This window comes from Aptenodytes forsteri, unplaced genomic scaffold (assembly GCF_000699145.1).
Source record: "Aptenodytes forsteri isolate BGI_AS27 unplaced genomic scaffold, ASM69914v1 Scaffold119, whole genome shotgun sequence".
Classification (NCBI taxonomy): Eukaryota; Metazoa; Chordata; class Aves; order Sphenisciformes; family Spheniscidae; genus Aptenodytes; species Aptenodytes forsteri.
Window position 1 is genome coordinate 7,499,600 of NW_008796165.1, and position 21,034 is coordinate 7,520,633.

The following is a 21,034-nucleotide window of genomic DNA, read 5'->3' on the forward strand; positions in this document are numbered from 1 at the left end:
GCAGGGCTGCTCTCAATCCCTTCATCCCCCAGGCTGTATTGATACCGGGGGTTGCCCCGACCCAGGTGCAGGACCTTGTACTTGGCCTTGTTAAACCTCATGAGGTTCACACAGGCCCACTTCTCGAGTTTGTCCAGGTCCTTCTGGATGGCATATAAGTTGAGATAAATTTCAGCAAAATGCATAATGTACTATAAATTTATCTAGAAACATATTCAGAAATATTTGGGGAAGGTGGTCCTTTTAAACCTCTGGAAATTCCTGCTACTTTTTTAGGTCTGGAGACCTCTGAATTTGCTTTCTGTTCTCAGAATATTTTTGATTACCAGGACTGAATTGTTTAAAATTACTCTTGTGGTGGAGAACAGTTTCTGTGTTTCCAAATACTTTTATCTCCTGTTTGTTTTCCAAAACTTTCAGGTTCTGTTCTATTAATTTTTCCCTGCCAGGATGCACAGCTAACTGCAACATAAATCATCTAAAGACACGGATTTATCACATCTGGAAGATTCTCTTCAATACTGTCTATGAGGTAAACCCTTTACTTTTTCATCCACCTGTACTTCACATTTCCCCATTTTATTTGGCACATTTAAACTAGATGCAAAATATACTTTCTACTTAGTCATGAAATAACTGTGACAGGATATGACAGCTGTGCAAAATGGAGAAGACGACCTTTAAAAGGTTCACAAAACAGGATACTGGGACTCTGAGACACTGCTACCACATGTACTGCCAAGCAAGAGTCAATTAATCAAGATATGATGGCAGGAAAAATGTTTTCTCAAATTTGTGACAGAGCTGAGGCTGGTTTGTCACTGGGCGCTATTAAAGAAGCAGTGTTCAATCCCATCTTTCAGCCCTGATGCTGACGCTGATGCATTTTGTAACCTTGTGGCAAATCATACAACCTCTGTGAACCCCACTTTTCATCTGCGAAACAAAAATAGTAGCACTAACCTGTCTTCCCAGGTTGTTATTATTAGTCTTAACTAATTAATATCTGTAAACCGCTGCGATCATCAAATGAAACATTATTTATAAATGCAATTACTCTTATATCCCTGATAATGGATAAACAGGAAAGAAAATCAAAAGAGAGGGAAGAGCAGCCTCATTGCCAATGCACCAGCTTTCTCCTTATTGCTCTTATTAGTCCTTCCTGCTTTAACCACTCTGTTTTTCAGTTTTTCCACCAGTGGAAAAAACTGTATCTACTTCATAAAGTTGGAAGTATATTTGCAAATGAAGTGGCATACAATATTGTGCAATGATCAAGTGGAAAGCTCCAAATAACTACTAAGTGCTAAAGTGAAAGAGCATCCAACCACAGGCAGTGCAACAGGATTTTATTCCTAATATTATAGCCAGGTGAAAAATATGTGGCTTAGATCCAAAATCCTGCAAGGCTTTCTCAGTCTGGGACTTCAGGACTACTAGAGTAACAGCAGAAGCAGCTCTGTTTTGTATCCTACTGGCTCATTTCAAAGAGCCCCCTCGCACCACAGATGCTCAAGTAGAAAAAGTAGAAAATTTTGAAATGTGTGTTAAATATCAGAAAGTATAAAGACTGACATTTATCTGAAAGTATTTTTAATAATGGCTCTACTTTTTCACAAAGACTATTCTCAATAACACCTGCCTCCTTCTGTTATCCAGAGGAGACATTTCTATGACTCCAGTGTGAAAAAGGGAAAAAAAATAAAAAATTGAGCAAGCCTATATGTGCTGCTAAAGAAAATGGTTTCTGAATTAAAACAAATCTGACCTGCATTTTTAAAGCTTGCTCTGCCTAGATAGGTTTAAAATATAAGCAGCTTTGCCAGTAAATAAGCAAGTAAACAACAGAGGAGGGCGTGATAAGGAAAGGACCAAGTCAACACACGCCTCGGAAAATGAGAGCCTACAATTAAGAAATAAGATAACACCAGGAGGCTTATCCCCATTTCAGTCGCAGATGTATCTATATGATTTATATGTGAAAAACAATATCAAAACAAACCAAATCAAAACAGTCTTCACATTTATGGGGCTGTGAGTTTGTACTTTTTCTTCAGTTACACAGTGATAATTAAGAGAAGACATTTGAAACACCCACTTCAAAAACTGAACATACTTAATATAGGGTAAGATAACGCAGAACTTAGTAAAGATGTCAGCTGAGTCTAAAATCATAATTACTGTGTACAACTTGCTCCTGAGGGGTTTTCCCAGTAGAAATAATTGCATTACTTCAAGTTCCTTTTATTAAAAAAAATTACAGATAGGCATAACATGTAATTTTGCAAACAAAAAATAGTGTTTTCCTTTTATTTCTAGATTTTATATTTCCCTGACAAAATGCTGCAGACTGCAGGGAAAACAGTAGTGTTCAGCTTGGAGTAAACTTTAACACTTTGAATCAGATTATACTTAAATTAAACAGCTGCACAATTAATGATAGAATAAGCAAATTTCCCAGTTACCTGAAGTATAACTTTCATTTTTATGATCGTGTTATCTGTAACCCACCAGCTGGACTACTACATTCATTTCTGGCCCTCATCTTACCCAAAAGAAAATTTTGGTTATTCTGAAGAAAAGAACAGTTACAGTAGGGTGACTAAGTGATATATTCAGATTGCAAACACAATAGAAATTGTGTGTTTTGGTTTTGCATTAAAAAATATTACCCAGCCTTCCACAGAGCACATATCATCACCCCATAACTCCGATCAAACCTAAAATTTTTGATGGAATAATCATAGAATCATAGAATCATAGAATCATTGAGGTTGGAAAAGAATGTATCTTTACAAAAGATATTGGATTGATTAAAGGCTTCAAATGGCGGAGAAGTCCATTATGTTCCTAAGTCATTGTTGCAAATACTGAATGTGCCCCACTGCTGCAAATGTGTGCTTCCTTTATATGGTCTGGATTTGTTCCCACTCACTGGATACCCCTATGCCTTTGGTCACCAGAGACCAAAGACGTCAGTGGTCCCCAGCCTATGTAAATACTTTTTGTGAGTCTGAGCAGTGTTTGGCACAATGGTCTTCAGGTCCTTGAATGCTACAGCAATAAAAGTAATAAATCACAGTAAGTGAGTAAAAATGGCATTTATGGCATTTATAGTTGTCTTATATGTGCTGAAAACACTGGTTCCTTCAGCAGTCTCTTCAACTCTCTGTATCCCTCTCTTGCATTATGTTTGGCTTCTTTTAAAATGGAGGAAACAAAAACCCCCCATGTTTCAATCTATTAGTTCCATTGGAAAGATTTCCTTTTACTGGCAAAATCTGTTCTCATGGTTAAAAGTATATACTTATAGAGATGTGTAACATCTACAAAATCATGTGCAACCGAATAATACTGGATAATGATAGAAAAAAAAAATTTCTCATTTATCTGTTCACCACAGAAGCTCTTATCAAATGCTGCAAAAGTAACCTCAGTCTTTATAGATATTTCTCAAAATTTACAGTCTATCAGTTACAAATCAGCCCTGAAGCCCTGCTCGGGGGGGGAGGGGTTAAAAAAAAACCCTTAATTTTAAAGACTGTATATCCAGTTTTTCCCTTACATTTGGAGTTAGGGAGAAAAGATTATTTTCTTTTACTTTTAAATGAATCAGCATTTACTCACAGCCTGGTAACTGACCACAGTCACATTTTTCCCTAGTGAGATTTAAGCCCTCAAGCCTGCAAAAGAGACTTTTTTACCCCTCCTGCTTAAAGTAACAAGGCTGAAAGTGGAGTAGAAATGCAGCTAAAGTACTTGCTGCACATTGTAGTCTCCATGTAAATAAAAAAACCAAACTCTATGTGCTATTAACATGTTAATAATCCAAGATAAAATTATATAGTGAAGCTTAAAATCATGGCTCTGAGTGCATCCATCAGAAACTTACTGTGCACCAAAATGCATGTAGTGTGCCCCCGTTTTCTTCTATGCAATAGGATATGATATTGTCAATCACCATGAAACTACTTGTAAAACAAAATTTCAAAGAGAACCTCACAACAGCAACCTCAGGCTCAAACACCCTTAAGCTTAGGAAGAAAGATTTCGTCTTGAAGGTTTAATCCAATTGCTACAAGTGGGCTGAGCATGAAGAATGATCCAAATAAACCTTCCATGTAGGAGGAGTTCACTTTTGGTTTTGAACTCTGGGCCTGTCTTCACAAATTTCACAAATCAGCTGTGAAAACAATTCCATTCACAGTGTGAAGATTTCTAAGCTATTCTATAACTCATTAAGTGTCTGTTAAAAGTCAAATCAATTATTTCCTCATAGACACCAAACAAGCTTTAACTGCATAATAAATAGAAGAAACACTATTTATTAAGTAACAAGTCTAATTATTTCCTGAGCAATCACATTCTCTTCCCCTTAGAAATATAATTTCCTTTGTTCTTCCAGCCTTCAGCTTCTTCCCCACTCATTTTTGTCTTCTTTACAAATTTGTGGATTGCTATCTTTTTTGGCTGTGGAAAGTGACTGAGTAAAAAAGGAGGAGTTTCTCTCAAGCAGCTTTTTCAAGAAAGAGTATTTACACCCACACTTCAGAGCTGGGGAAAACTGGATAGCTCTTCATGTTTCATTTCCTTCCCAGGAACATGGTAGAGTGCCCATCACTGAAGGTTTTCAGGATGCGATTGGACAGGGTGCTAGATAATCTCATCTAAGATCTCTTTCCCACAAAAGGGTTCCCACAAGGCCCTTTCTAACCTGGGCTATTCTATGATTTCATATTTTGAATGAAGAGAATTTGTCTTCCTCCAAGCAGTAAGCCACATGGCTTCTAAAATGCTTGCCAGCTCTGTAAAAAAATTCAAAACAACAAGATAATTGAAATGGTGATGGGGAAGGACGTGTTATCTGTGGATGACCTCTGTGCACCAGGCCACTGAGCCTATGTGGAGCCTCACCATTGTTCAGTAGAAGTTATTTGATAAAATGATGATGACAACTTTACCTTCTTTATCACAATCTTCCTCTCCTATTCCATCTTCATTTTAATTTTGAGTATTCAGCACTATATTTTATTAAGCATAACCTGATTACATGAAGACACTGTGATGATATTACTATTGACTAGATATTAGAATAACCTTGAAAAACATAATTCTTTTATAACATTAAACAATCCTATTAATATTTTTGACCTCTGCTCCCTGCTATCACTACCCTCCATGGACTCTGTAATACAAAAGTAGAAACTAAACGAGAGTGATAAAATGCAGTCTATATATATAGTTACAAAAAATATAAATACTCAATATATACATATTTCTATATATGTACATATGCATGTTCACCTACAACTATATGCACAAACTACCTCTGCTCTTCAATCCTGAAGGTCAACATTCACACAAAGGTCAACCATTCAAAGGTCAGCAAATTCCAGACGTTAAGCATCAGGTGGTAATCAACGTTGTTCACGTCTGAAGAAGAACAGAGAGGATTCCTCATAGGTGGCAAGCAAAATACCCATGCTCCCCTGCCTGACCTATTCTGCCTTTGACAGCCACTGCGTGAGTTAAATTGCTCACCAGAGAGAGAGAAGCAGCATCACCTAAGACAGTGCTGCAACCTTGACATCATGAAGTCCCATTTTTGCCTCTCAGCTATGGATTCCCTCCAGAAGGTCCAGCTGAGTGGTGTGCAAGCACACCCAACTCCATGCAAGCACAGTCCAGCCCTAACCCTTCTCCCCACAGTCATTGCATACACTTGAAAATCATGCATACACTTGAAAAACAAGTTACAATGGGGAAGGCTGATTTAGCGGTAGAAGAGAAATAAAAGACGTATGTGCAACACAGATGTGCAAATAATTGATTTCCCAGCCAGATAGCTGAACAAAAAGTAGGTTAGAAGGTCTGTTGTTTTCAAAGTAGTTTTTCTTTAGCCCTAAGAAAATAACTAACTGACTAAAGTCTATTAGATCTTGGTCCTAGAACTCGGGGAAATCTCAGGAAAATTTCCATTGGATGTCTCCACTGCCCTGAAGTCAAACAGGGAACAGCTTCCAAATTTTCCTTCCACCTCTCAGTTGACTGTCTAAGCTGCTAGGCTAGAGGCTATTTGCAGATGTGAACCCTCTCAGCCATTATTTTGCATTTCTAATGTCACAATATCCCTTATCATGTCTTTCTGAATGTATCCTTGCTCAGATCATAGCTGTTTGAGAAACTGTTGCAAAGTTTGTTCTCCCAGTCAGCTACTTTGACCATATTACTCTTTGAATTGCTCTACAGATTTTGTTTTCACAGCTGCATCCAAGCTATTCACCTTCATTTGCAAAACTTTTTACAGGCTCAGGTTAAACCATGTATTTCAGTAATTTTGTTTCAGAAACTCTTCTCTCCTTAAAACATTACACAAATCCCAGCGTACTGTTTATCCAAATTTGATGAGCTGTAATGAGAACAAAATAATAAATCATCACATTCCTAACCGTCATATTAAAATGATGCAGTGGTTAAAGAATTATGCACCGAATAGAGCAGACCACTGCTCTGCTATGCGAGTGTAAATCTACAGTAACTTCAGTAAACTCACTAAGATTTACATGGCTGTTCTTAGGGACAAAATCTGACCCACGGACCTTTGTGAAGTATATTAGGTCTATGAGGTTTCATTAATAGGACATAGATGAGGATTACATCACATTTTCATAGAAAGACTGTTCTTAGAAGTGAAGGATTTTGCACTTGTTGGAAGGTGCTTGTCAAATGAGAAATAGGAGAGCAGGAGGAACTGAAGAATAGCAGCCTTATGTCATGGGTAGTCTTATGAAAGGCAGCCTTGAGTAGAGTGCACTATAAAGAAAGAATATTGTTATGTTTTCTGACAAGGATCTGGTTTGCTAAGTGATTCTTGAACTCCACAGGGGAACTTGTCTCTTCACCTTGATTTAAAAGAACGTACAAACAATACCACTTAAACTCAAAATATGCCCAGGCTGTCTTCTGATTTCGCTGAAAGAATCTCAGAACCAGGCAAAACAGATGGTACTGAAGCCCTTTCCTTTAGCTAATACTGGCTGTACTTATAACTCTGAAAAGAGTGAGAGAGTTTTTAAGAGGAAAATCAGACCTTATGTTTTTTATTTTTTAATTGTCAGGGTTTATAAATAAAGGGAAAGTTATTAATAAGATTATTTTCCATGGTGTGTTGATTCACTGCAGAGTGATCCAAGCTAACAAATATTGTAAGATATTAAACCCTACCTTTTCATCAGTTTCAACAGGAGGAAAGTCCTTAGTATATTGGATCAGTTGTACATAATAAAAAAATGGACTAGAGTTTATTTATCGTGTTGATTAAAGCAATTTCCCTATAGAACTGCAGTTTCTTATGTCAGAATCAGAAGCAGAATTCTTTGATGCAGTATTATACATGTTATACATAACTCTCTTATTGGTGTTCTTTTCTAGAAAGACAATGTTTATTTTACCATTTCTTGCATTTTTAATTATATTTTCAAGGGGAAAAACAAAAACCCTGCATCATCACAAAAGACCAATCCACTATAATCACTGGAGAAAAGCTTATAGTGGCAAGATGCTCAGATTATTACAGAAAATTTACAAAGAAATGGCAACAGAAATTAAAACAAACTGTTAAAAATACTTGTTATTATCTATTCTTCCAGGGGATAAAAAGGCAGAAAAGAGCACCAAGAAGTCTGAGATTGAAGAGAGCCTTTGTTACCATAGATACTGGGCAGGTGTGTCATTTTCCACTATAAGCACACATTTGATAAGAGGCTTCTGACTGCAAATGCACCTGAATAAAATAAGGAGGAGTTGTAAAAAAAAAAGAAAAGGAGATAGATAGACTGAGCTGTTTCACACCTCCAGCTTATCTTGCAGTTGAGGTGTTATCAAGTCTCTGAAATTTCCATCTAAACAAAGAAAGACCAGACTTTTAGAATTTACTGGGTTGTGAGCTTTCAAATCTGTTCACCCTTCATTCCACCACTTTCACGTAGATTTTAGTACCAAATACTCATAAGATGAGTATTTCTAGACATCTAAGTCTGTCTTTCAGACCTTTCTGTCTTGATACACGCAAGTTGAAAATATTAATTTTTCCTTGGAGATATGTGAGAAAAACATGGCAGAAAAAATAGCTGATGGCAACAATTGTTGTTTAGAAAAGAGACAAAATGTTTAAAAATTCAATTTCTCAAAACTTCTAAATGTATATTAGTGATGCACTTGCTAACACCCAGCAGCAGTAGCAACCTACACAAAATGATACAAAATTCATTCAAATTGCCAGTCCCAACATTACATTCTTTAAATACAAAGAAAAATGTTAATGTAAAAGTTAAAGGTAGAAGTCAACCTTCTTTGGATATACATGTGATTCTTCAGAAGACTATTAAAGTTGGTTTCATTAAATGACTTCCACTATTAATCTACAAAAACAATTGATAGTCTGTCTCAGCTACGTGCACATCAAAAGAAAAAAATTCAAAAGAAGCAACAAACACTAAGACTTTTTTTTTTTTTTTTTTACCTATCACTATAACTGGGACATATTAATTTCCTTGCAATCAGATTCATTGGGGAGAATGGCTTGGAATATGAGCTGCTAAACAAAAAGTCAATCTGCCCACTAAATCTACATACTGGCTTATTTATGAGATTATTCCCCATGAATCTTACTTGTTACTTCCCAACAGGCTGAAGACTGCCTCTTACAACATTTTGCTAGAGGTAAAAAATAAATAGAGGCAAAAAATAAAACTCTGACCTAAGACTTTCTAGCCTCCAAAAAATGTTTAGTTTCAGCTGTGGACAGTGATTTTATCTGAACTATTTATGCACCTGCTCATCTCACTTCTCTTATAACAACTTCATGTGCATTGTATCAACATCATCAAGATTTTTTTTTCCCTGAAAGAAGTACAAGTACAATTTCATTAAGATGGCAGAAAACCCTGAGTGAGCCAAAGCTTGGCAGGTATTTCATCCGAGAAGTGGTAGGCCTCTGGGAATATAAAAGCATTAGTCATTAAAGGGAAATTAATGATCATCTTTACCTTAAATATCTTCTTCACGTCTGTGAATAATAACAACTCGCTGTATTTAACTATGTTCTTAACTCAATCCACAACTGTAGGCAGAAATTACTTCCAGTATTCCAATGATAAAATCACACTTCCGAAGAACTATTAGGAAATGGGCTGCTGCTTTTTTCCAGCTGGCCATTCCCTGGTCTAGAAAAATAGTTTTAGTTCCTCCTTGAATTGAAGAACCACCTTATGAGACAGAAGGAAACTGAGTTTCTTCAGCTTCTCTCTAATTTCTCACCATAAGGTTTCCAGGAGGTCCATGTCATTAGTGTGATCTTTGATGCCTGCAGATGGCATGCCATAACCATAGGTTATATGCTCACGTTTCACATGTATGGTTTACAGAAAGCAGTATGTCTTCATTCTTAGGTTTTGAAAATGCCTTCTTTCAAATGAAACAAAGTGTGTCCTGACCACATGATGTCACTGAAGCTCATACTTGACAAGAGCACGAGATTTTGCATTGCCATCCTAGTCAAAATGCAATACCCAATTCTTCACATTAGCTTTAATTAGATCCAGTCATGTTCTTCAACTTGATGATAGTATAGACTTCTATGACGAATTATTCTCAGTAATCATAATGCTAATAAAAATCTTTGTACAGAGGAAATCATCCATTAATTGAATGTTAATCTCATGAGGCCATTTACTGATTTATCCATTTATATGTTTCTGCTAAAAGCAAACAGCACATATACGTTTTTCAAAGAAGCAGAAGCAGAAAATATTTCTCTGAGATTATCTTGAGGCTATATGCCAGATGAAGAAAACTTAATTCTTCATCTCCAGCCATCAAGTCTCACACCAAAGAGCTATTCAAACTCTGAAGTGTATCATCAATCTATCTGCAGACAACAGCGCTGCCCAGATCTGAGTGCTGAAAAAACCCTACCTACCTACTTCACTGATCGTGTACATTTGGAATACTTATTAATACACAAGCAATGTCCCTCTACCAACCGGGAAACAGCTTGATTTCACTCTAAGAATTCAACATCTTTGCATCACAAAAAACATTAAACATCGTCCAATTCTAAGAATTTCATCTCTGTTCTTCCAGTTGGTAAAAGAACTGTAGGAGTGACAAATCCTCCCTTGGCCTAATTTGACAACATTTCCTTTCTTCTTCAAGAATACAATAGGTTGCCTAATAGTGAATTCTTCCCCTTCCTTACCTTCCTTGATAAAACAGACAGTCAATTGCCATCTAATACTAAACTTTGTTTTCTGAACATATTCACATGGAAATTGATCAAAGGCTGCCTAAAATATCAGCTGACTGAGTTCAACATTTTCAGTTAGCACAATGTGGACTGCAGCAAGGACTAGGACTGGAAATTGCCCTAGTAACATTGTTCAGTTTTTGATGATGGAGGGCATGTATTTACTCTTTTTCTCCTGGACCATAGCAGCATGCAATAGATGTGATCACTAGATTTTTCTGACCCCCCACAGGAAGGAAAGTCTACTAAAATTCCTTCGGAGAGCCCATGTCTTGCCTGGGGGGACACATGCACAGTGCAGAGATGAAGGACTACACAACCCCTCCAGACTTCAGTTGCAGAAATATTCCTGTCATCAAAATCAGCTCTGTGTTAAGCCAAGATCATCTGGTTAACCATCAGTGGACTGCTGAAACTAAACTCAGGAGCAATAGTGCTGAGACCCTCTGAGAGCAAGTGATATTTTGAGGACTTGCCATTTTAGTGTAGTCTTTTTTAGCTGCAAGTACCCAGCTGCAAGTGTTTGAGCTATTCTTCAGCTTGGTGATTCTCAGACTCCACAGGCACCTCATCGCAGAATCTGTCATCCGCCTGTGAATTTGACTCGAAGACTATTCCATGATTAATGTGATGACCTGGTTTCATTAACGCCTGCTACTGCAGTCTCCCGTCATGCACTTCCCTCATCCACCCATCTTGCCGTCCTCTCCCACATCCCATGAAGTTCTTCCAAGGTGCTGCCACCACTGTACAGCTTCAAACTCCCATTTGCAGAAGACAACAGTAGCAGACACCAAAAGGTTCAGGCATACTTCCTTTTCTTTGATGCCCTGTCTTTCCTATGACTCCTCCTGATAAAGAAACTATTAGTGGGAAACTTCAAACCGTGAAGTATGCAGCAGTGCATCTTCTTAGACACTAAGGCTTTCAAGAACCCTTCAAAATTCTGCTCTCTACATTGGCTTCTCATAAAGTTTAAATAAGTCTCTCCTGCAAGTGATCTATGCGCCCATCCCAGGGCATCTAAAAGACAGCAAAAACCTCCATAATAAGGATTTTTGCCCACAATTCTACTTCTGACACAGAAGAAGGGTACAGCTCCTTCATGTAACAGATAAAATTTTTTAATGAGCTGCTTTGGAGCCTGTGATAATTTATGCCACATCCTATGTCATTCCAAGTACAAACACTCATTTGACCTGTTGTCTGATAACAAAACCATAACATAATTTTAAAAACAAATTGTGGGTTTTTTTTAAATTACATGATTGCCCTACAGGAGGACAGGGCAGAAGTACCACTTATGATGAAACATGTGTCTCTGGCAATGGTTTAATGAAAACAAGTTATATATGCTGTTACTTCTAATCCAGAATTGTGCTTTTTGTGATGTTCTGTGCAAATAAATGGAAAAGCGCCTCAGTTAGCTGGACTGCAGTACACGCAAAGAGGACATTTGATTCTGGTCATGTTCATTTCTAGCATTCTTATATTTTCCTATAACTTTAGTTTTTTATTTCATAAAGGTATAGTTCATTTATGAAAGCTGTTATGGAACAAATAAGAAATCCTCTCAGACTTAGGTCAAATGAAAACTAAGCATTAACTAGAGCAGAGGCAGGAAAGCACTACTGTATTACTTTTTTTTTTTTCTGGGAATTTAAATTCTGCATTTAACAGCGATAATGGTTGAGAGATAATCCCTGGAACCACTTAAAACAGAGAACTTTGTTACTGCTTGTCCTTATCTGGATAATCAAATAATAAAGTCCAACTGGCTACCAAAGCAGAGCTTTCAAGCTAACTCTGAAATACTTTAAATGTAATTTGTTCAGTAAACTGCAGTACATTAAATTTCTATATTAAGTAAATTATAAGGAAGAGTGCACTTTGCAAAATTAAAAAGTGCTCCGTTAACTTATCTATTATTCCTCTGGGAAAGTTTCCAAAGTGTGTCTAGTACAATTAGCTACTTTCTTTATGGACAGTCTATAGCCAGTAAAGAATTCTTGCAGCTCAGCAAATATGTTTCCAGTATTGTTGTAGACTCCTTCTTATTTTCCAAGGTGAAACTCCCTGATCACAAACACCATTTTTCTAGGTTGTATGGGCAGATTGAAAACTTTAAGATAAAAATAACTACCTAACTCACTATCTGGCAGTTAGAAACAGAGACATTGATCACTTGCATGCTTTTAAGTGACCTTTTTTTAAAAGTACTCTTTGGAAATGCATTTAGAATGAAAGTAATTGGGATACATGATACAGTGGATTTATTTCAGTAGAGTCCCACCACACAGCAACTAACAAATTGCTTTCATCATATTCTATAGGATATAAATGAGATATTATTTTCAACAAGTTATTTTTATAAGAACAGATACCAGTGCTTCACAAGGATATGAAAAATGCTTGACCTAAATTTGTTTTTTTTCTGTAAAGCCTGTCACTCTGAACTATTTTTTTACTATTTGGATACTCAAGTCTGAGAGTGTAGGAGTCTCAGCCACGTATCATTTCGATGAACCAAATGATCGATGCTTTTTAGTTACAGTCTCTTCATTAGTTACTGTAATTACAAAAATCTTATTTGCATGAAATATGCCTCCCTTTGGATCTTGCTAGACAAAGTCCAAGAGGAAAAAAAAGGGGACTTCTTACTGAGCTAGAAATGGCTGCAGAAAAAACAGAAAGTCAACATTCCTCAAAGCATTGTTGTATTTGGTTAGTGTATGTCAGCCAGAAAAAAAGCATGCTGAAACTGCATCTGTGGAAGCTTATAAAAGTATCAAAGGAAAGATTAAGGTCACAGCATAGCCAGACTTTCACATCAGCCACATTGAGAGCTCTGCAAGAGTCTGAAGACCATGGATGTTAGATACAACAGGTACCATCAGAAAGCTCCTCTCCCAAAGAAAAATTGCACCAGCTGAGAAGGCATGAACACCTACAGCAGAGTACCTGGACTTCGGGTCAGTGATGTGCTTGCTAGAATTTCAGTATCATCCTTTCCATTGTAAATACTCCCCCAGCTTCTTCTGCTTTTAAATACTACAATCCCAGACAAATTGACAAGGTTGCCTGTAAACAGTAGTCATGCTAAAACCAGAAAATAACTACTAGCATGTATGTGGTCTTTGAATATCACAGCTCAGGCTCTCTTTTCACTCAGCCGTTAGAGATTTCATGTCCTGGCTGTGCATGACCTGGCCTTCAGCTCCTGACACATGATTGGAACATGCCTTCCTGGAAATGTTCAAATAATGAAAATTTACCAGAGATAATTGTATACAGTTGTCAGAGAGGACCTTGTCTATACTATGCTGTTGCTGTAACTGGCTGCTGACTACAATGTGATTAGAAAGATGCCTTCTACATCTCCTTTGCATCTGTATGAATGATGCATTATTTAAACAAGATCATTCCAAAGAGTCTTCTCACTGAAATATCTCTCAAGGACTAAGACAGGTTTATTACCAGTTGAATACTCAGCAACTATAAACACACTAATAATTTTGTTTCCAAACTATGCCTCTTCATGAGCTAGTTCTCTCAGGGCATAACCACAAGGTGGAAGACCACATACTGCATGTTGAAAAGACTGTAGAAGAACAAACAATCATTGATAGCTTTCTGGCTGGAGACAGCTGGTGCTGACTCAGGTACAGTGGAGCCTGGCAGACACTGTCATTCACATCCTCAACCCTTTTGAGGAGTTAGCTTGAAAAATAAGCTCTAGCGATGCATGTATGTGTGTCATCATGCCAGCTGTCAGGGCTCTGACAGTCCCACCTCAGCATGTGAGTACTGGATCAAGGCAACAAGGCCAAGAAAAAGAAAGTGTTATCTTGTCTTTCTGAGCAGTTTAACAGTGTGGTGTCAGTAAAGACACCATGTAGCATGAGTTCTGATTCCTTAGCTCAGGCACTTCTCCGCCAGTTCTCGATTTTGCTAAGACAATGCCAGAACTGTCACACACAGTCAAGCTGAGGAACATCAGGGGAAAATCCCAGTCATCCAAGAAGCAGTAATAAAGACCAAAGAGTATCATCCAGCCCACCTGGAAGCTGCAAATGTAATGAGCTATTTGGAAAAGATCATGACAACCTCAAGCTCAAGTGACTCTTGTTTCTGCCAAATATGAACTAGTTCTGTACCTTGCTGAGCTCACTACACACACATTAGGTCTTGCTGAGTGGTGGAAGTCTAATGCTAGATCACTTCCACATCTTGCAAACCTGGCTTTGTCTTCACTTGGAGCTCTTCCCAGCAACGTTCTTTCTGAGAGGCTCTTCAGCTACACTGAGGATGTTACATCTAAAAACAGATGCCAGCTCCTGCCAGCAAATGCAAAATGGCTTGTCGCCTTGAAATGTAATCTGCCCACGCTTGAATTTTGTATCAGTGGCTATTTGTAATTTTTTACCAGGTTTTTCGGGATACTCGTGTACATTATGAATCTGATTTTACAGAAATTTCTGGTAGTTATTATCACATAAACTAAAGTGCTTATCAGATATTTCCCATTTTGATTTTTAAATTGATCTACAAGTATTGAAAACCAAGCAGCACTTTGCTTCACTCCCCAGGATTCTTTTCCCTTCTATTCCTCAAGTCTATGAAACATTTGTCACAGGTAGCATATATAAAATGCATTGATAGACATTTGCCTTCCCACTCTTCTCTACAGAACAATCTTTAAACCTTTTGGGATGGATGCTGCAAGTAGGATTTTAATTTTCGGTATTTGTACATTTAATGCATAGCAGATGATTTAACTGCTACTTTTGTTTGCTTGAAGTCTTATATTGTGGATATCTTAGGGGGAATGCTGTGGAAAGTAGGGGGAAAAAATCTTACTATTTCATACGCTGTACTCCAGTCACAGGACTGTATTTAATCTTAAGAGGGGAAGAAAAAACTTCCCATTTAGAGGAAATAGTAAATGACAACCAGCTCATCACAATCTCTAACTGTAAGCATTTGACCTAGGTGCTCTGGACCACTTTCTGGCAATACTTACCTCTTCCCAATATTTACAGTACCAATACTTAAATCCATAGGCTATATAGGAAATAAGGTCCTTAAAAAGGTGTCTGAAGTGTAGCATAGTTAGATAACTACAATAACCTTGTCATGAGTATAATTAATGTAAACTTTCCAAAACAAATCAACTTGCTTAAAAGAGCATTTCTTCATGTCCCCCCTCCCTCCTTCTCTTCACCTCCAGGAGGTGCAGTCTGCTGCCACACTTTCCCAGTCCTTTCCCATCTTTTCTTTCATTCCTACAGCTGCAGCACCAGGATGGACTTCTCCCACTCATCCTGAAACCCAAAGGTAAGGAGGGAGGGCCAAAAGAAATTTTTCCCCAAACCAGGAGTCCATTCCCAACCTCTCAGCTTTAAACCAGTACCTGCATTGCTTTTGATGTCCAGAATGTGGATGAACATTACATTTGTGGACAGGAAGGTAATTTTTCTGAGTGATCAAACTGGCAAACAAATGCGTGGGTCTTCACACATTCCACACAGTGTCTGGGAGTCAGGGAGCTGACTTTTTGAAGGCTGCATTGTATTGCAACTATCACAGCTTTATTAGGTCTCTATTAAGCTGGAAGGTTAAGCACTTTCTAGTGGTGGACTGTATTCACTGGGTGGTCATAGATCCTGAACATTAACATGGTGTAGTAAGGAGAGTAAATCTGTGTCCAGGGCACCTTACATACCCCTCATCTTCTTGGCACTGTACTGAAGTAGCACATCCTAGCTTCTATGTAGACCTGACAGTATACGAGAAGAAATGCCTTCTCACTCATCATCAGATTGTTAGTAAACAAGGGACATTAAGCAGTGTTTCTGTTCAACAAAGACCCTGCTGGGTAATTTTGGATCATTTACCCCCAGTTAACCATTAATTGCTACATAAAATTTTAATCTCCATTTAAACAGACTACAGCTCTGTATCTGTTTCTGTGTCAGCCTCAAGACAGTACTAACTTTGCAGCTGTGGAATACTGACTGTTGCATATTTCCTAAACAGAAAAGCAACATCATGTGCAAACAAAATGTTAAATGAGGAATCAAAAAAAAAAAAAAAAGAATTTGCTATTGTGAAACAGAAAGAGCAGGAAGGGGAGGAAAGAGAAAGAGCAAGAGGAAGGCAGAAAAGTCAGGGAAAGGAAAGTTTAAAAAGTGCAGATTTTTTTTTTAATTTGTTATTAGGATAAATATTGCCTTGAAAGAGACTTGCAGTTCTTTGAACACTTTCAAGGGGTTAGCCTCTGTGAATAAATCTTTTAAGAAAAATTCTTAATATAATCAATTAACCAAAAACCTAAAGAGTTTTGTTCCCATACCACTTTCTTCTGTGGCTCTTGGGCATAAAGTCCAACCACCACAGACTCTCAACACTGGTGGTTTCTGCTAGGCTCTGTCATAGGCTGTAGTCACTTGGCAGTACTATCTGTAGTATGGTGACTAATGTTAAAATAGACATATTGATTCAGAACACCACATCCTTAAAAAAAAACCAAATAAAAATAGCACATTTATAAACATCTCCCCTTGACGTAATCACAAAGGATAGAAGGAAAAATCACCATTTCTCAGGTGCACCTCCACACACACACAGGGGAAGCCTCCTAGTTTTATGCCAGGCAGTGGCAGGAAGGGACTGATCTACACCCACTGAAGTGAAAAGCAGATCTCCCGTGGGCAAAGTCAAATTGCAAAGCAAATAGCTCCTTGGAGTCAGAGTTCTAAAGAAAGACGGAAATAAAGAAGATCTACGGCTTCCCTCAGCCAGAGTGTGAAATCCCGGCTCCACTGATGTCAGTGGGAGCTTGTTCCTGACTTCAGTCAGGCTAGAATATTAACCAGCATGTTTAAGCATAAAGAAAGAGGGCTTTTTTTAACAAATTTTACCACCTTCTTTTATCCTGAATGTTAGGGAACTTACTCCCAGCTTCAATTTTATGCTTATACAAAACCTTTTTTTCTGTTTCTCCCTCTTCTTGGACTCTGCAAGCTCTACATGTAGTCCTAGGCAGTATTTAATCCTCATTTGTATCCTGAATTAAATGAGGCACTATTGAAATGTTGAGCTTTGTGCAGGCCCTCTAACTAGAAAAGAATTTCCTGCTGACTTTTGGATATTTTGACATGATCCTGCTCCTCAGCCCTCAGCATCATGTGTCTTTTCAGCAAAAGTAAGCACCTGTTTTAGAAATAGCTTGACATATAAAGGATGTCTACATACAGATCCATCACTAACAATGAATAGCAAAAAAAACCCAATGCATTTTACTAATATGTTTCTCTTCAGTATTATGCAATTACTAAGAAGCATCCACAGGCGAAAGTTTTAAAAATTGATGGTTCTTATGTTCTCTGTTAATTATACAAAAATAATTTCCTTTACCACAAAATTTGTCTTGCAAATTATTATTTTCATTATTTTTGTATGCTGTTGGTCTAAAAGCAAAAGTGTAAATCTTCAGATTAAGACATATTTAAGGCATATTTAAACAGACCCAGGAAGGCATATATCCACATTTTAATTAATTGGCCTTCAAAGGCAGATACTGGTAAACTATCTGTCTGGACACAAATCTGTTCCCTGGTCCTCAGAAAAAAAGACAAGATCTCTCAGGAATTAAATATAAATGTAAATGAGGGAGATAATGTGTTTCTTTTTCTCAATAAAAGTAAGGAAAAAAGTGAATGTTCTTTGTTAACTGACTTCTATGTCAAGGTAGAAATAATGAACAACAGCCACAAGGAACTGTAAGACTTTCTTATCCAGATATATAAGGAACATCTGAGGATAAGGATGTTATGTGGGGTTTTCTATCATGTGAGACAATAGTGGAAATAAATGGATTTTTATGAGCCATATGAAGATTTTCCAGACAAACTGATGCCAAGAGTAGTCTGCCAGAAAAATTTGGGCTTTCTCTGCTTGATCTCCAATATTACTAAAATCCTGGACAACACACAGCGAATACAGTCTAGGAATTTCAGCTATAACTTACGTAGTAAATACACCCACTCCCCTACCATCAAAATGTTGAGGATCCCAGTGAAAGGAATCCTGAATATTTTTTTTTAATTGACAGAGGAGCTATTAGTGAGGCACTTTTCTTAGATATATATTTGCTTTTGATTTTAAAACACCTTTGGCTGGAGTAAATTCAGTGTCGGTAGTCGGTAGGAACATCCACAGCACATCCCTGAAGATTCCTTCAAAATTTTGAAGCTGCAGGAGAAACTTGCATAAAAGTAGCTGTCTTAAGCCACAAAAACTATTTTTCAACATACTCTGGAAAAGGAAAGTGAGTGTTGCTCCTTTCTGTATACAATGGTAGAAAAAAAAGTGCATCAGTCAGTTGCTGCTTTGTATGAAGAGAGTTCAAATTACACCAAAATCCTTGCTCATCACCCTTCAAAATTTTGAAGCTGCAGGAGAAACTTGCATAAAAGTAGCTGTCTTAAGCCACAAAAACTATTTTTCAACATACTCTGGAAAAGGAAAGTGAGTGTTGCTCCTTTCTGTATACAATGGTAGAAAAAAAAGTGCATCAGTCAGTTGCTGCTTTGTATGAAGAGAGTTCAAATTACACCAAAATCCTTGCTCATCACCTCTCTATACATTTTGAAGGGCATGTAATGAAATGTCTGAGTAGAAGATTTGTAAGATAGCACCAGTGTATTCAGCTAACATGACAACTCAACTGAATTTGGGACACCAACTTCAGACATCAGTATGGTCATTCCTCATTTATGATTTGGGTTTATTAATGCTCCTATAATGCAATTAATAAAAGACCATCATGATGGTCTTCAGAAAAGCTCCTTAAATACAGAGGATGTACTTCACCAGCAGGACAGCAAATTCACAAAATAAAATTGTAAGTTAATCATCAAACCTCTTAATTCTGGATTATGTAGTGCACTTGTTCCTGCAAATTGCTCCAATAAAGTCCTAGCAACAACACCAAAATGAATAGGTTGTCAGCTAACATGCAGCCCAAAGAGGCACATAAAAAAAAAGCCAGGAGTCAACAAGTTGCATCGCCTCACTTAGAAGTTTGACTCAGAGGTATCACTTAACGCACACACATTGCACTGGGGTTCAGATTCCCATCACAGCTTGTTGGCGGGAAGTGTCATCACTTAACTCTTCCCTGCTTTCCATTAGGAACTCGCTGCATGGGCTTCTGCTCTGTGCCACCTGGCATTTCCATTTCCATAACAGTTCAGGGAAGAACCACTGTACAAGTGCTTCCTCTGCGAGCTCAAATGGTGAAATACATACTCTTTGCAGTATTGCAAAATCCTGAATTGTAGGTAGGTTTTGGCAGTCCTAGCCAGTGGTTAATTTTGCTTAATCTCACAGGGCTCAGCATAGACGTGCAATGTTGGTGGCTAAACTGAACTATGTAGTCCAAACAAAGGTTCCATGCTTCTGCCATGCCCCCAAAGATCCTGTATATTTAACAAGTCTTCCTGTTCTGCATTTCTACTTTACTGTAAAGCATGCATTTGGATTTAGGACAATTCCAAGCAGTATTTACCTATAATTTGCAAGAACTTAAACTAAAATAACAAAAATGCTATTTTCTGTTCTTGCTGCCTCAGTACCTTCCCTATCACCACACTTTTATGTGAGAAAGGAGTCACCTGTTACTTCTTTCACTTTCTGGCTCAGTACAGTACAAATTCCTCCTCTCAGTCTCATGAGATGCTAAAGCGCTTTCTCATAAAAGCTTCTGTACCACAGTCATTACTCTGTTTTCATGGAGAGATTGTGACAGGACCAGAAGGAACAGTAAAACAAGAAAAAGTGAAAAACAGACTTTGGGATAGGACAGGAAACAGATAAAATTCAAATGTTTGTTTTTCAGAACAGAATTAAAGATACATGAAATTGATGGTTGACAATCATTTATGGACCTTGAATGATTGACTGCAAATTAGATTTAAACTTACCATTATTTCAGAATAGTTTGGAATCTGAGCTGAATATTTTCCAAGGCCTAATAGTAGGAATTTGATGACATTATGCAAAGTAGTATATCCAGCATAATACTAAACCACCATAGAATAAAACAGAAACAGCAATCACTGCTATAATATGTAGGAGTTGAAGGCGTGAAGCAAACACAAGCCATTGATAAAAGTCAACATTTGCCAGCCATTACCATACAGTTACTGCAGATACCTCCCATTCTAAGTGAAGAAAAAAACAATGAATCGTTATATACTACTATGAAATAACTGATGGCATGTTTATGACCTTTTCAGATCAAAAGCAAATTATAGCTTAAAATGAGAATATTTACACAATAATGTGAATTCAGTATGCTGCATATCAAATTTAACCACAAATCAGGAATTGGAACAGTAAAATGCCACATAGTACTTCATTATGATTCAGGATAGCCAGGTGATAGTTCTAGTGCTTTGCTGATTATAATTTCTTTAGCACACAATGTAATGAAAGAAAAAGTGGGAACAGTGGAAACATTTTGGCATGATTAAATGGCCACTGTGTTCAAACAAAAGTTCTGATTTAAATCTATTCTGAATTAAATAGCTGCCAGAAAGAAGATTAATCTAACGCCTGGGCAGTGGAATGGGACTTGTGATTTGGCTTCCCTTTCCAGCCCCATGGGACTCCGCACCAAGCCATTATTTTTTAGAGTTTTCATATCCATTTATAAAA

The 21,034-nt window shown here is 37.5% G+C and overlaps 1 protein-coding gene across 1 annotated transcript in view; it reads right to left on the reverse strand.

The window, feature by feature from the left end:
* The window catches only part of AGBL4 (ATP/GTP binding protein like 4), a 974,636-nt gene that overhangs the window by 766,970 nt on the left and 186,632 nt on the right, over positions 1 to 21,034 (reverse strand). The window lies entirely within an intron of this gene.